This window comes from Bidens hawaiensis, unplaced genomic scaffold, assembly GCF_021521415.1.
Source record: "Bidens hawaiensis isolate Kalapana, Puna unplaced genomic scaffold, B.hawaiensis_p1.1 tig00419738_1, whole genome shotgun sequence".
In the NCBI taxonomy this organism is placed as follows: domain Eukaryota; kingdom Viridiplantae; phylum Streptophyta; class Magnoliopsida; order Asterales; family Asteraceae; genus Bidens; species Bidens hawaiensis.
In genome coordinates, this window is record NW_027504938.1 from 39,589 (window position 1) to 50,929 (window position 11,341).

Sequence of the window (11,341 nt, forward strand, 5' to 3'; positions counted from 1 at the left end):
AGCACAAATTCTTGTTTCTTATGATGCTGCATGTGGTCCTTGTTGAATGCTTGTCGAAAAATTGGTCTACTTAGAATAGGGGAAGACATGGGAGCCTGCTGTTTTTTTGCTTAAAATTACAGGGTGTTTTTTGGTTAAAAGATTACTGGTTTTCTTTATATGTTCTTGGTATTCTAATTTTCAACAATAATAAGAACGAAAAAAGTAATCAAATAATTGTTTAATCAAACAATTTATTTTTATATAGAAACACAGATGTTACATCAACATAATCAACATATAACATATAGCAAGTTGGCGGGCAACAAGCTACGCCGCCACCCCATTTATTTTTATATAGAAACATATATATTACTACGAAAAAAGTATTCTAATGTGTAAAGTTTATTAATTTATCAGGGGAAATTGCAATAAAAGAAAAGAAGAAGCGATGAAGTATGTTCTTGTGACTGGAGGTGTCGTTAGTGGACTTGGAAAAGGAGTGACTGCTAGCAGTATTGGTCTTCTTCTTCAGGCTTGCTGTCTTCGTGTCACCTCAATCAAAATCGGTTTGTGTTTCTTATAAAATTTTCAGCAAATTAGTTTGAACAAACATTACAAATCAAAGGTTAAAGATTCGAGAAGATAGGAATATAAAAATCGAATCAATCTTCATGGGACGGATAGGATTAAAAGTTTTCATTGTTTTTTTCACAATGGATAACTTAGATTAATGCCATGATTTTGTCTTGGTATCTAGTCATCCTCTTCCGGTAAAAAAAACTAGTCTACCTGTATAATAAAATAGAGTAGATTTTCAATAACCATTTTTTTCTATTTTTCATCAAATCTCTTTAAATTGACACATGGCATTTTGACATTTTTTTTATTTTTTCATTTTCATTAAAATACATTTTATCAAATCTTTTGAAATTACCACATGGCATTTTGACATTTTTTTATTTTTTCCTTTTCATTAAAATATTTTACATCAAATTTCTTTAAATTGTCACATGACATTTTGACATTTTTTTATTTTTTACTTTTCATTAAAATATTTTACATCAAATTTCTTTAAATTGTCACATTACATTTTGGCATTATTTTTCTTTTTCATTAAAATATTTTTTTTATCAAATCTATTTAAATTGTCACATGGCATTTTGGCATTTTTTTTCATTTTTTTACTTTTCATTCAAATTAAAATTCAATTCACATATAACGGTTCTGTAAACAACCAGACTACGTCAAAAGCAATTTCATTTCATCTTTCAGGCTTAAACCTAACAATTATATGTAATCCTCAACCCTAATTCTATAATGATTATACCCTAATTCAAAGTATAAATGCGATTAGACTATACATATTCAATTAATGATTGCCGTCTGCTTTTGCATTTTCTTCTGCATTGTAATTATAAGGTCATTGTAATTATAAGGTTTTTTTGATTTCTTCTTTTTATATGTGTTTCAATCGATATTCATCATCATGGGTATCGATTTATTGAATGCAACACAAAATTAAAACATTCATAGGAGTTTCGTTAGTAAAAACATGGGTATCGATAAATTAATTATATCATTTTGGTTCTTTAATTAATTTCAATTTATGAAATGGGACTTCTCAAATTTTGTTACTTTGGTTTGAAATTAAAGAGTTCTATTCAGATTTTTATATAACTTTGTACAACATAACCTATATATATATAGTCTCCATGAAAGCTTACCAATAGAAAACTTTAAGGTTTTGTAACGTTTGTTAACTACTATAAAACACTAATGTCTATTACGTGTATATTATTGGTAATTTTATGATATTAACAAAAATGTTTGTAATTGTTTATATTATCATTTATTTATCGGTTTTGTTTTATTATTACCCTGTGTACTACATATGTTTTTTTTATTATATATTTTTTACTAACCCGTGTATCACGCGGGTTCTAACCTAGTCATCATTATTTATTTAGTAGTTTGATTAATGTCAAAGAAATGATCTTTATAGGTTTGTATTATAATATATAGATTCTTGATTTGTTCAAAAAAGTGTTTTTGTTTCTTTCTTGTTTTGAATCAATATTGACCAGATCATGAATTTTGATTTTTATTGGCTTATTTCTCAAGGCTACATGTGAACTAGGAGGGTTTGATTTCAGTTTTCTTGATCATCCTTTTCGGTTTTTAGGTCAAAGTTTGTTTGACTTTTTTCCTCCATGCAGATCCGTATCTAAATAAAGATGCAGGAACAATGTCTCCTTTTGAGCACGGAGAAGTTTTTGTGTTGGATGATGGGGGAGAAGTAAGTAACATCTCAAGATTTGGATAATAGTTAGTTTTACTTCAAAATGGTTGGTTATAAGCTAGTTACAGAATAATTATCTTGATACTTTGTTTAAAGGTGGATTTGGATCTTGGAAACTATGAACGGTTTCTAGATGTTAAGTTAACATGCGATAATAATATCACCACTGGAAAGATTTACGAGGTAACTTTACTTGAACCTTAACGCTTCACACACACTTTTTTTTATAACTTTTATTTATTTATTTTTTTTAAATTTTGGATGCAGTCTGTCATTAACAAGGAGAGGAGAGGGGATTATCTTGGAAAAACTGTTCAGGTAAAACCACTTAATATGTAAAAAAGATAGAAAGCATTAATGGGCCAGCCCGACCTGGCCTGGCCCAAACAAGATCCATTTGACAAATCGCTTTGGTTCAGGTTGTTCCTCACATCACTGATGCAATTCAAGATTGGATTGAACGGGTAGCTGCTATACCAGTAGATGGAAAAGACGGGCCACCTGATGTTTGTGTAATTGAATTAGGCGGTACTATAGGTACATAACAGCCCATAAAGTGTTCTTATTGTATGATTTATTTGGGATTTTTGGGCTTACAAATCGCTTTCTCATGCAGGGGATATTGAATCTATGCCTTTTATTGAGGCTCTTGGTCAATTCTCGTACCGTGTCGGTAAGTTTTCGGTTTATTATCAGTTGTTTTGATTATTTTTATTGTTGTGTTGTTGAATTGAAGAAATGAATGATGCATATTTTAGGGGCTGGAAACTTTTGTTTAATACATGTTAGTCTTGTGCCGGTTTTGCATGTTGTTGGTGAACAAGTGAGTTTACATTAGATGTCCGTGTTTAAGAGAAAATGAATATTTTTTATAATATTAATGATTTTTTGTTCAGAAAACAAAACCAACCCAACATAGTGTTCGGGGATTAAGAAGCTTGGGATTGACACCCAACATATTAGCGTGTCGCAGCACAACGGTATCAATTCTCTTTTGCTTTTCTGATAAGTCAGGGTGGCAGTTTTGACCCGTCTACTTGTAAACAGGTTGATTCGGGTTATGTTTTTTAACTGGTAAATAAACACAAATAAGAAGGAAACAAGCAAACGGGTTGAAAGTTAAAAACTATTTTTGGATGATAAAATATTTCTAATCATTTTCAATAATAAAAAATATCAACCCAACCCAACCACCCATGTTGCCACATTTACCAATAAAAATATGACACTATTGCTTACTCGTTAGCACTAAAAATGCAGGAATTAGAAGTGAACGTGAAGGAGAAACTTTCAAGATTTTGTCATGTTCCGGTAACATAATAAATATAAAATATCGTATAAATTTTTTAATTTACGTGTTTTTTTTATATTTACTGATAAATGACTCTTTTTTTATATATAGAAGGAGAACATAGTTACTCTATACGATGTTTCAAATATATGGCATGTACCTCTGCTCTTACGTGTATGTAAAACCAGCATGCTTTTGAGATTTAAACTTGTTTATTTGTCATTGAATATAAAGGTTTTACTATGTGTTACTTTTTTTTCTTTAGGACCAAAAAGCTCACGAGGCAGTATTGAAGGTGCTGGACCTTCCATGGTGTGTCCTCTTAACCTGCTATCTTAATGATCAGTTTAATCTGTCCGTTATTAAATTAATTATAATTCCTCAAAACATTAATTCTGATTTTTAAATATCATTAGTGTCACATCTAACCCTATGTTGGGAGAATGGACAGCGCGGGCTAAACTTTGTGACATGCTGAATGAGCCGGTAATTACATTGTATTACAATATAGTTCATGCTTTTTATTTAATATAAATTTTTATATTCAATATTCATATTCATGCAGGTTAGAGTGGCCATGGTTGGGAAGTACACGGGTCTTTCAGATTCTTACCTTTCTGTACTAAAGGTGATACTTTATTCATTTAATCTTTTGTATACAAATCAAAGTACGTTCTCTTAAATCTCAATATTTAAAGTATTTATTTGTTTCATTTTTCAGGCTTTGTTGCATGCTTCTGTTGCTTGCAGAAGAAAATTAGTCATCGATTGGGTCTCTGCTAGTGATCTTGAAGATGCAACCGCCATAGAAGTTAGTATCTAACTCCATCTGTTGTTCATTACACAAAATATTTTTTATTAATCAAACGATGGTGAACTTTTTGGTACAGAATCCTGATGTTAACAAAGCTGCGTGGGATTCTTTAAAGGTTTGTTTCATCCTCTGATTAATGTTAGTTATAGAGGTGGCAAATTTTGTGGGTCAAAGAGTCAACATTCGGGTTTGGTTTGGTTGACCGTGATCAGAGAGTCAAATATGATTAAAAAGTTGTATATTATCTCAGTAGTAATCATTTTTTGAATAAAATGATTTTTGCATCATAAATATACTTTTGTTGACTTTTGACCCGTTCAAAGAGAACATAGCGCACATGCCACTTGATTTATAAGCATCTGGGTCAAAATTGCCACCTTTAGTCGAAGTCAACACCGTTTGAGTGATTTTTCTAACCAAAAGTCGTACAGTCAGCAGATGCTGTTCTGGTTCCAGGTGGTTTTGGGGATCGGGGTGTCGAAGGCAAAATCATTGCAGCAAAATATGCACGTGAAAATAACATCCCCTATCTCGGGATTTGTTTAGGAATGCAAACGGCTGTAATCGAGTATGCAAGATCCATTCTTGGTCTTAAAGATGCAAACAGCACCGAATTCGACCCAAACACTAAAAATCCATGTGTCATATTCATGCCCGAGGTTTGTGTTATTCAAAGTTTCAAACTTTAAAAATCTTTTTCCGTTATCTCACTCGTTGTACTGTTTCAATTCACAACAGGGTTCAAAAACTCATATGGGTGGTACTATGAGGCTTGGATCAAGAAGAACGTATTTTCAAGTCACAGATTCTAAAGCTTTGCAACTGTAAGCATATTATATTATACAAAGAACATTGCTACTTTTTTTCAGGATATTGGTTCTTGTTGTGATATGGGTTTTCTTGGATTTTGTAAGGTATGGTAATCAAAGGTTTATTGATGAGAGACATCGGCATCGATACGAGGTGAATCCCAACATGGTGTTACAGCTTGAAAAAGCCGGTCTGAGTTTTACAGGCAAAGATGAAAGCGGTCAGCGTATGCAGGTTGGTTATACGGTTTTCTTATGAAAGACTAATATTATTTTTATTATATTTCTGGTGGTTTTAACTTTTTAAGTTTGATTTTGTCTCTTTAAACTTGCAGATTATTGAACTCAGTCAACATCCGTATTTAGTTGGCGTTCGGTTTCATCCCGAGTTCAAGTCTAGACCAGGAAAACCTTCTGCACTTTTCTTAGGTACTAACCCCCCACACCCACCCCAACAACCGTGCGGGTTTAAAACTGTTTATGAATATATAGTGTTATGATCAAATACACAACACTTTTTTCATGTAAATGGTACGAAGTGAAGAAAAGGTCCACGCAGTGACAAATCTTGTAATTACTCTGAACAGAGTAATTATGCTACAACAAAATAAAAGTATTACTATCTAGTAACAATAATTACGCTACTTGTAAACTGTAGCGTAAGCGTAATTGTTAGTACTCTAGCTCATTTTGTTGTAGAGCAATACTCCCTCCGTCCCTCTTTAAGTGTCATGGTTTGAAGACACAAAGTGGGTCTTTGGGATTCCTTATTTTTACTTCCTTATAACTTATAACTTGTGAGAAGTTAAAAAAAAGTGTTTTGGTTTCCTTATTATGTGAGAGGAAATGTTGATAAGTTACACATTTGTAACTTATGACTTCTCCTTATAAGTTATAAGGAGGTAAAAATAACCAAACACCCCTAAAGTTCAAGGTAGATTGAATGATTAATTTTTTTTTGCTTACCAAATGACAATAATTTCCTTGGAATTTGGGTCCATAAATATTTGTATATTAATGCTAGTTGTGTATGTTTAAGGGTACACATGGAAATTGGCTAATAAATTTTGAAAGTGGACATTTGTAATGGGACAAACTAAAAAGAAAATATGGACACTTTTAATGGGACGAAGGGAGTAATACTTAATTAATGAACTTGAGTAATAATAATTACTATACTTGTATTTTATTGTACTGTTGTAGTACTAAATTTGCCACCGCTTATCCGACCCTAAATAGGTAACGGCTGGTTGTATGTTACAATGATGTCAGGGCTGATAGCAGCAGCAAGCGGGAAGTTAGACGTGATGTTAAAGAAAAGTGGTGGCACAAAGGCGAATGGGATTGCTAATGTGGTGATGTCAGCTGGATCGCCACTCAGGTATGGTAACGGGGTTAATGGCATCCATACCAACAAAAAAGCAACGGTTTGCATGTTTGAGACAAGAATCTAATGACGGTGATGTCATGTGGGTCGGGTTTTGTTTTTTTTCGTTTCGGTTTTCAAGTTGGGATTTTGTATAGGTTCGTTGGAATAGTGCTGGGTCCGGTCTTTTTGAAAAACATGGAACAGCCTTTGGGTTAGGTGCAGAAGTTTAGTACTTGACAAGGTTTAGTGTAACAACCCTAAAACTGAAGGGCATGTTAAAAGAGAACCTTAATGCATATGGACCATTTTGAGTGTTTGTTTCTTATTCCCAAATAACACATATATTACCATTACACCCACCCCATATTCACACCCTATTCGCGGCGTATGAAATTCAAATGTCCTGGTGTTCCAACATTCCTGGTGACATGGGAGCTTGTGAAAGGAGTACGCCGCATATAGACCTATACACGGCGTATAGACCATGAGCATATAATTTGGGTGTTTCGCTCATTGTTTGGAGGTTTGATACGTAGCGTTTAGGTCTATAGGCTGTTTTCGGTTTGAGAGCATACACAACGCAGTGTATAACTGCCGTATATTTTTCCAAAAGTGTGTGTATATTATGCGTGTTTTGAAAAATAAGCTATATAGTTTTTCTGGAAGTGTTGAAAAAAAACAAAAACGTCTTGAAAAAATAAAGTCTAATTGAAGAGTTCAAGCGGTAAAAATTCTCTTTAGCATGATCACTTTGTCTCACTTCATTGTACTTGTTTGGTTACCAATAGAGTAGAGGTTAGAATTTCTCTTAACACTAATTAGATCATTCACTTTCTATAAGTTCGCGTCCTCTATTATCTTTTTGGTACCAAATTGAATGTTTTTTGGTTTGGATTTAGTAAGTTGTCATAGTCACAAGAAGGGCGTTGAGCTTTCACGTGTGTTATTGTCATTGAAGAACATAGTAAAAACTAAATAATACTGGGTTGGGATTATGAGTGTAGGAGTTCACGTTATTTAATGCTTGTGAAATGTTGACCCCGGCACCTTAATCAAGCTCGCTATATAGAAGTTGTGTCTCCTTATGATGTTGTAAACCACTTGTTACTCTGTTCTACAATGGCAGCAACGTCATCTCTCAAATGCTTACTAAAGTGTGATGAGAGGACAAGTATTCGCCAAAGGAACCATTACACAGACTCTATTTTGTAACCAAATGAGTATGATGGATGAAGACAGTTGATCATGAACCTTTAGAGTATTCTCATTCAATCCCCTATAATTATGTGTGGGGAGTTTGCAAATTATAGGGTGAGGTTGTGAGTGATTGTGAATGTAAATTATAGGGTGAAGAGAGAAACGTAATGATTTTTTGTAAATTTGGGGAAACATTTGGGGAATATTGTTTGCCCCTATTTATTTTTTAATATTTTCTGGATTGGTTGTGAGTAGAGGAGAGAGAAAAATGTAATAATAAATGTATAAAAAACATTATTTAATTGAACATGAGAGAGAAATATAGTGTTTTTTTTAGTGTAATCATATAGATAGGGATGAAGAATGGTATGAGAATGCTCTTATAATTTGGCAACTTTATATGTAAGAGCATTCCCAACCCATTTGCTATATTCTTGTGAGGAGAGTTTGTAAATCACAGGTGAGGTTTTGAGTGATTGTGAGTGTAAATTATAGGGTGGAGAGAGAAAATGTAGTGATTTTTTTTGTAAATTTGGGGAAACTTTGTTTGTCCATATTTATTTTTTAATATTTGTTGAATTGGTTGTTAGTAGAAGAGAGAGAAAACTGTAATGATAAAGGTATAAAGTAATATTATTTAATTGAACAGAAAAGAGAAATGTAGTGTTTTGTAGTGTAATTATAAAGATGGGGATAGAGATCCGGATGAGAATGCTCTAAGTAAGTTAACATAAATGGTTGTTATGGTTAATGGAAACTAATGACGATGATGATCAGAATGACAGAATTGGATCCGAGCGTAGAGTTCTTCTAACCTAGTTAACATAAAAACGTGGTTAAGATGTTTATGTTCACCACGTAACACTTTGAGTGGTTAGCATACTCATCTCCTTTTTAATGTAAGTAATTTAAACAAAATGGCCGTTATAGCCAACGAAAACTGTTAGGATATTAGACGACCCAATCATTAAGAAAGGAGAATATGTTTAATTGAAGAGTTGGAGATGCTAAAAAATTTCTATCGAGATCACCGTGTCTTCCTCAATCATTAAACTCCAATTGAAGAGTTGGGATCTTAAAAATTCTCTTTAATCTAGTCATTGTGTCTTTCTCAATCGTTCAACTCCAATTAAAGAGTTGTAGATGTTAAAAATTCTCTTTATCATGATCACCGTGCTTCCTCCATCATTAATTCCAATTGACGATTTTGAGAAGTTAAAAATTCTATTTAACGTGATCACTGTGTCTTCCTCCATCGTACTCGTTTATATGTTGGTAACCATTGTTTACAAAAGAAGCACGATGGACGAACGTGATTAAAGTATCTTTAGGCCATAGTTTTTCCGTTGATTTTCTTTACATCATGTATATTAGAGCAGGAGCTATTCTTCGAAGAAATGAACATCATATTTTCTGTTAATTTGCTTTATGTCATGTCTATGAGAGCAGGAGCTAATCTTAGATGTAACAGACTCTTCATTGTAAACATGTTATTTTTCTCCACATTCGCGTAAAGATGGAGTTTGATAAACTCTACTTTTCAAGAGCCTTCTAAAAACTTCATGATGAACTCTACTTCTAGGTGTGCTAAAGGCTCTATAGTCTATAGCTATTAGCAACCATTATGATCATAAAACAACAAATGTCATGAAAGAGATCTTGAAACACCTTTGGGATTTCATAAGCTGACACAACACCACCGGCATGTTTATTTGTGAATCAGATTGTGACTACATGTGTGGAACTGAGATAAATGATCTGATACATTAATTCCTTATCTTACATTACGTATGCGAGATTTCAGAAACCATAAATCACATAATACACTCATCTGCCCCCGTTGCTCTCCCTCAATCCATCTCCACCACCACCAATTGCTGACATCAACTATTGTAACATCCTGAAATTTACAAATAATATTTAAAATAGTATTTAAGTTGGAAGAATTAATTTGCGTTTGAAGAATTATTATATTATAATAAAGATAAAAGGGTAGTAGGCTTAATAGATGAAATTCGTTATGGACTCAAAAGGAAAGATTGATCCTAAGGTCAATGACCTTAAGGCGTATAAATACCCCTTAAACCCTAATCCTTTTCATTTCTATCCATCTCTACGCCGTAGTCTACATCTTCAAAAACACACACTTAAGCCAAACACTCTCTACACTAATCCTTTCAACGATCCGAGACCAATAAAAGGTAAGAAATCATTTACCTCAGCTGACCCAACCTATTAGAACCCGACACCGCAACCCCGTGATGCCGTATGAGCCGTTTGGATCTAGATCTAGCTTCATTCGGGTGTTTAATCAACCAAAAACGAGCTTAAGGACCATTTTATCTCAGATCTGGACACCCCGAAGCTACCTAGGCCATAAACGATCAAACCCCGATCAACCATGGTGGTTAACGGCGGCTGACGGCGCTGGAATTGAAGAAAACCACAAAAAACGCGAATAAAGGAGCTGAACCAGACTTATATGGGCGTATAAGTATATACATCGTATAAGTATGGTTAGCGTATAAGATGAAGCGACCGTATATGTATGTGGGCGTATATGTTTATGTGTAAGCCATATATGTATATGCAAAACGTATAAGTATATAACGTGTAAGTATGACTGCACCGTATAAGTATATAACGTGTAAGTATGTATTCATCGTATATGTATATAAACGTATATGTATGCATGTAACGTATATGTATATAAACGTATATGTATGTATGTGACGTGTATGTATGACTTATACGCTGGAAGTGACTTATACGCTGAGAACCACTTATACGCTGGAGTGACTTATGCGCCCATAAACTTATACGGACTGAAGGTGATTTTTCCAAATCAACGAAAGATAAACGGCGTATACGTACGTAAGCGATAGATATAGACTTATATGATGGTTAAGATAAGAATAAGTAATTGATTAATAATAAAAGGCAATGCTTAAAAGGAGTAGGACTTAGAAAGGAATGCCAATGAAGTAAACGAACTCTAGAAGTAGTAATTGATTAATGTGCCTTATTACACAGTCAGTTGCAAATTGCAAAGGAAGGGCGTAACAGTCGACAGGACCGGATACAAGTGAGTTTCTAGCCCCATTTCCTTGTTATGTTTTCAGTGCTGTGTGCATACTCAATGTGATTAGTTAATACACTTACCTTAAGTGGTAAGTGTATGACATATATGATTTATGTGAAAGTTACTAAAGATATAGATGAATGCTTGTCGGTACGTGAACAATGTGAAGGATGCCCAGTGCATCTGTATGTTATGATGCGGTATGCTTGTTTACGTGGCTACATTCTACGTCAGACATAGTAAGTTAGGATATTTGGACATAGACGTGGAATGTAGCAGCGTAGATAAGGACTGTGGACCCCATTAGTGTTCCTTAGATGGATATTATATGATTAGTGTATGTTCTGTTTATGGATAATAAACATTGTTCCTTCTATGGATAATATATAGAGTTCCTTGTATGAATAGTGAATATTGTTCCTTCTATGGATAATATATATAGCGTTCCTTTTATGGATAACACACGTTGTTCCTTCTGTGGATAATACGTAGTGATCC

General features: G+C 33.6%; 1 pseudogene across 1 annotated transcript; it reads left to right on the forward strand.

Moving 5' to 3' along the window:
* Window positions 1-423: 423 nt before the first annotated feature.
* On the forward strand, window positions 424-6,879 carry LOC143609507 (uncharacterized; annotated as a pseudogene). Its single transcript, XR_013149431.1, has 20 exons — window positions 424-548; window positions 2,199-2,278; window positions 2,378-2,464; window positions 2,549-2,599; window positions 2,701-2,818; window positions 2,898-2,954; window positions 3,040-3,104; window positions 3,178-3,261; window positions 3,542-3,592; window positions 3,684-3,746; window positions 3,838-3,884; window positions 3,989-4,058; window positions 4,138-4,200; window positions 4,294-4,383; window positions 4,463-4,501; window positions 4,818-5,045; window positions 5,125-5,210; window positions 5,301-5,430; window positions 5,531-5,624; window positions 6,468-6,879. The product of XR_013149431.1 is annotated as an uncharacterized LOC143609507 (transcript).
* Window positions 6,880-11,341: the final 4,462 nt, after the last annotated feature.